Source organism: Acanthisitta chloris, unplaced genomic scaffold (genome assembly GCF_000695815.1).
Source record: "Acanthisitta chloris isolate BGI_N310 unplaced genomic scaffold, ASM69581v1 scaffold24685, whole genome shotgun sequence".
In the NCBI taxonomy this organism is placed as follows: Eukaryota; Metazoa; Chordata; class Aves; order Passeriformes; family Acanthisittidae; genus Acanthisitta; species Acanthisitta chloris.
In genome coordinates this window covers 1-6,061 of record NW_008675679.1, presented here as the reverse complement: position 1 = coordinate 6,061, position 6,061 = coordinate 1, and positions in this window count along the sequence as shown.

Below are 6,061 nucleotides of genomic sequence, written 5' to 3'. Positions count from 1 at the left end.
TGGAGCAGGGGCGGCCTGCCCCTTCCCACGGCCCCGACGCCTAGCTGGCCTTCGCACGCGCAGCCGCGATGCCAAGGAAACCGGAAAAAGCAAGGATAAAGCAACCTAAAAGAACTCAAATGACGCCAAAAGGCATCGTCTCTGCCGGAGGCAATCTGAACTGCGCAGACAGGGAGCAGCTTCTCAGCTTCAGCCCTGCAGAAGGCGAGCGGGGCGGGAGCTCGCGAGCACGTGGGAGCGCTGCAGGATGTAAACACGCCGTGCTGCGGGACGGGCTGCGCACCGAGACCTGCGGGCTGAAGGGCCTAAACGCCGAGAGGCACGCAGCAAAGTAATAAGCTGCCCTGGAACACTCAGGTTCAGGAACACAGAGGGGGCAGCCACTCACCCCCTGCAATTTCCTGACTTTCATCAGCCTCCAAGTTCCTGTGGCTGCTGTGCATCTTTTCTCCTTTGGAACCTACATTATTTTCAAACTGAGCTCCATTACCTTACTTTTCCAATGGGATGCATTAATTCTGACTTTGGCCCTTTAGCCTGGGACCGATAATTTTTTCCCATCTCCTGCCAAGCAGTCACCAGAAGCATCTACAGCAAATAGGCTCCCTCTTCAAAACAATCGCTTTGGCTTCATTTGCAGCCACAAGCAGCATGACCAACACATCGCTCGCGTTTGCTGGTTTGGTGACCTCAGGACGGTCGCGCTCACGACCTGAGAAGGAAGCCCTGTGATCTGTCAGAGAAGATCAAGAAGGCCACTCAGTACCACGACATATCTGCCAGGCTGAACTCAAGCCCTGTGTCAGAGAAGATCAAGAAGGCCACTAAGTACCACGACATATCTGCCAGGCTAAACCGTCCAGTTGACCATCACATGTCAAAATGCAGCTTTGAGGCACATTAAGCAGCAATGGCCTCCCTCCAGTTTTTCAGAAGTGACTATAAAGCATGACAGATGGAGAGTGATTAAAAAGCATAATGGTTTTGAACATGACCTCGTTGTCAGAGAAGATCAAGAAGGCCACTAAGTACCACGACATATCTGCCAGGCTAAACCGTCCAGTTGACCATCACATGTCAAAATGCAGCTTTGAGGCACATTAAGCAGCAATGGCCTCCCTCCAGTTTTTCAGAAGTGACTATAAAGCATGACAGATGGAGAGTGATTAAAAAGCATAATGGTTTTGAACATGACCTCGTTTACCTGAGAGAGAATAATGCAAGGCAAAAAAGGTCACTCAGGATTATAAATAAAAGGATGAGGGAAGGCTTGCCTTGTGCAAGACATGAAGCCTAACCAAGCAGGCATGGGACAATCTCTGTGGGCAGCAGAGCTTCCATGTACATCTCTCCCACTGGAACATTACACCATCCCAGCTGGTTTCAACCTCAGTGTTGCGAGCAGATGAAGAAAGGCTTTCCCTGAAGTAACCCAGCTACTAAAGAACAGGGAAATTGCAGGCAAACATCCATCACAACGCTCTTGAGCAAAATTAGGTTTCAAAGCATTTCGAACTAAAGATCTCTGAGGAAAATCCACCTTCAAAGGAGAAACTGTCCTGCAGGTACTGACTGATGTTCTGATCTCTGAGGAGTAACAGTATAACCCATACCACTGTGGACCTGTGCAGTTGCATGGGACTGTCACCAGCAATGAAGCTGCTCCAATCAACACCCGAAAAGGTTTATTTAATGTTACAATAAAGTCATCTGAACAATGCAGTACTTCTCTTCCCATTCTTGGGTCTGGCCCCAATTAGACAGCACCTCACCTTCTTGGAAAGGGATAAGCTAGTTTTAGCAGCTCATTCAGATGCCTGTATAGTAACTATAGCACAGTATCTATCAGATTCCTGCGCCTTTATCAGAGTAAACATCCTTGGAGGTTGGCAATTAGTAACCCTGAAACAAACACTAGTGCACTCTGTGTTCCTGCTGGGAGAAGGGTGGAGTCATCTGGGAGTTCAGGGAGATGCTTCCCTACTCATGGCTTGTGATACAACTTCAAAAGTGAGCGGCAGAGCACTTGGGGTCACCGTTATGCGCTGACCTGGATGAGAGTCCACTCGCCCTTTCACTGCTTAGCTCAGCGAAAGCTCTGACCAGAAGTGACACAGAGGCTTTGCTGGGGTTCCACCTTGGAGCAGCACCAAGCTACACAGCACATCTCGAGTGCACAGGACAGCTCTTGGCCAGGCCACCTCCGCACGACAGCCCCCAACCTACACTGCTGCAGCCGTACCCTCAGCAAAACAACCACGATTAGGAATGCAGTTTCCAGAGTCCCTTGGACGATACCTAATTTTAGAATGAGAAAGAGCACACTGCTGTTTACAGGGCTCGGGCTAAGGGAGCGCCTGTCCCACAGCACTACCAAGCGCACAGATCCGTCTTGCCAGCCTGCTAGGAGGAAAATGGGAATACCCAGCGTTAGGAGGTAACAGTACAGCCAGTCTCTCACCTTCCGGTCAGGCTGCATGCAGCAGACCAGAATAACTTACAGCAGCAGCCCACTAACAAAACACAACTGGCCCCTGCTTTCCACAGAGTCCTGCTTCCATCCTGTATGAGAAATCGATTTATGCTTTCCACTCAGAACACAGAGAAAGGCTTATCAGAGCACCTGAAACACTCTCATCCTGGTCACGACAAGCTTTCAATACCACTTCCAAGGAAAAAGGTCAGTCAAAGCATTACCTAGAAAGATTCAGCTTGCAGATGGTGAGAGAAAAGCTGTGGAGCTGCTGTATCAATTCCGTAGTGGCAAACTCATCTTTTGCTCTAAAGCAATGTTACTAAAGTCAAACTTGGGGGAACAGTTAACCCCTCTCTGTGAATTTTGTGCTATCCCTGAGAAGAGACCCACTGACTTGAGGAGCTACCCAGTGTCTTCCCTCACTTCCTCCAGGGTGGAGCTGTAAAACCTGCAGTTCAGTGCTCTGGTGATGACGCAGAAGCGTGCGGTGACACACAGCTGTAAGTCTGTCCCAGGAGCTTTCCAGCTGAAGGGAGCACAATGTCAAAAAGCTCCTGGAACAAACTGGTGAGTGTGCATTGCTGCTGCTCTGGAACTGCCTTACCTGCCTACCACTGCTGCCAGTGGGATGAGCCACAGCACCTTCTGTTTGAAAACAGCTTCCCAAACTCCAAACAAACTTCCCCAAAATGCTGCTCTGAGGCTATGGAGCACTGCACAGTGCTGGCCAAGCTGCAGAAACAGAACATCGCCAGGATGGTCGAAAGATCACTTTCGCATGCCTGACAAAGGAGCACCCCAGTCCCCAGAGAGGGGAAAGGGCATCAAAGAGCCTCCATCTCTTGAGCTGTAATTTGCATCATCTTCACCATGTGTCCCTTGTTTGACATCAACACCTGCAGCAATTACCTCCTGGTGCAGGTGCAGTGACCACATTACCACTAACAGGCAGAGCTCTACACACCTACCTTACAGGGCAAACACTCAGGCAGTTTCACAGCAACCATTCAACGTAACACCAGGAGAGGAAATTTTGAGGCAAATAGAATTTTAACGCCCATGGAGGAAAGAAATTGTCTGTACTTCCAGCTCAGGCAGTGGTGGCAGTATGGAAGGCACTCCTTCCCCCAGCACACAGCTCTGGTACCGTTTCCGAACAAGCCAGGCACCAGGAACACCCACAACTCCAACGTTCACCATGTGTGAATTACAACCCACGGGTGACTGCAGCAGCGCTACCAGGGACACCACCACCACGTCCCACTGCAAGCCTCGAGCTTCTGCAACTTCAGCCAACACGGACTTATGGGGCAAGCTGTCAGCACCCGACACACTCTCCACTTTATGTCCTAAAGCTTTTGTTACACTTCAGGGATGGGCAGCGAGCTCTGAACTGACAGGCAGAGCAGATATTTAACCACTATATTCATGCTTCTTGGTATATACCAAGTATTAACACAACGAATCAAGAAAATACCACCAAGTTTTCCTTGTTACTACAGTGCCACTCACATCAAGCCAATGTGCAGAACCAATGCTGCTATTCAACCAGTTACAGCTTTGCTGTGCAAAGTCCCCTCAGCAGCTCCTGCAGTGCTGAAATTGAGTGTCAGAGCTGGTTTCGAGATAACTCAGCGCAGCACTGAGCTGCAGCAGAAGAGACAAGTGCCCTGAACCACTGGGTCACCCTGATGCCCTGACACTCCTCAATTCAAGTACCTTTACAAGGAGAAATAAAGTCTGCCAAGCACCTCGAAGCGGCTAAGGAACCAGGGGAAAGACCAAGGCCAATACCTGCTCTGCGCTTCAGCTCTTTTGCTGCACTGGATTTTGAGGGTAATGCCCAGTTTCAAGTGAACAGGGGAATGCAACAGGCCACCAAGAGGTCAAAACAGCAATGCGCAGGCACTGGGGAAGTTTTACATAAAAAGATAACAGTTTCTCCCCGGTATGGCCACAGCTCTGGGCCTCAGAGCAGCCGCTCAAAGTTTACTCCCGACGCAGAATGCCAGTGGAAGACTCTAACTGGCCTGGCTCAGGGGAGACCCTCAGCCTTGTGGCAGAGAACAGTGTGAGCACTAGGCAGTATTGAAAGGACACAGTGAGCCCTGGTAAGGGATATTCTGGAACATCTCCCCCCACAGCAGGGTACATGTGGGTACCAGAACTGCACCACTCCCACACCAGACACAGCTGCCCCCTCCTCTGCACAGACCACAGGTGGCACCCATGTGCTGACCTCGAGAGGTGCCAGAGCTCCCACCCCACGGAGAACTCATTCCACAGGACAGAACAACTTGTGCTAGAGCCTCTGGTGACCAGCAGTGGCTGTGTGATCTCTGCTAGGACTGCAGCACATGCAGGACCAGCCAACAGCCAAGAGAACTATGCCTTCAATGCAAGAAAGCTTTGTTTCTTGAGCACCAAAGGAAAGAAACCAACCGAGAGAGTTAACTCAGCCTGAGTGTTTGAGAGGATCTGCTCTCTGAGTGCTGCAGATCCAAAGCAAGTGAAAGCACCTGGGATCTGCCCCTGCCCTGCTCACAAGGGATCAGGTAAAGCTCAGCCTACAGACACTAAGCCAGACAGCAACATCTACCATTACTGTCCACAGACGTTTTTAGGGGCTAAACAGAAAAGTGATGCAAGAAACAGAATTCCTAAGACCCAGGAGACCCTGTGTCCATCAGCTGCCACACCAACAGCATATTTCAGCTATTTTATTTCAAATCAACAGTGCCCTAAAGGCCAAACTCACAAAGGTAACTCAAAGATGTTTTAGAGCTTTTTTGAGGTGCAAAAATATACTTTAAAACAATTGGAATTAAACAAACAAACCACAACCCAATGTCATCTTAGAAAAGAAACAAAGCAACCTGGCTCCCCCACAAGAAACCCTCCCGGGCTGTTAATTCTGTGGTCAGCTTGGTTAGCCAGAGCACAGTCATTTCTGCCCCTGAACTAGCACTGATGAGGTATGAGCTGCTTCCCAGCAGGCCTGGTGAATTCTGCTGGGCCACATCTATTGACACAGCCAAAGGGACACCGACCCCAGCGCACAGCTCTGTCAGTGGGCGTCAGACGGAAGGGCAGTGCCCCAGAGCCCGCCAGAGCATCCCCACGCTCTGCCCTGCAGGTGCAGACGCTACTCTTCCTCCTGCTCCTAGGCCAGGAATTCCTCGGCTCAGCGCGAGCAGCGAGCTCGACTTCATGGCACCCAGCAGGGACTGCCAACATCGACCCGGGAAATTGCATTTTAGGGGTGTTCTAACAACCTGTGCCGCGGCCAGCGACGGGAGAGGGACGGACTGCTCTTTAAACGGGCACTGTCTGTATTGACAAAGCTGTGCTTGCCCACCCTGCCGCAGCGACAGAACCGGCCCTCCAGAACACAATAAACGCTCCGGCTACAAAGGGCCTGGGGAATTCTCTGCCCGGCGCGGGGACACACGTAAGGAGCGATGCAAACACCAGCGGCAGGAGAGGAGGATCGCTGCCGCTCGTAGTGAGTAACACACCCCCATCATGTCCTCCCTGCTCTGTCAATAGGTGGGCTGCTGTCAGACTGCTCGGAGGGCTCAAAAA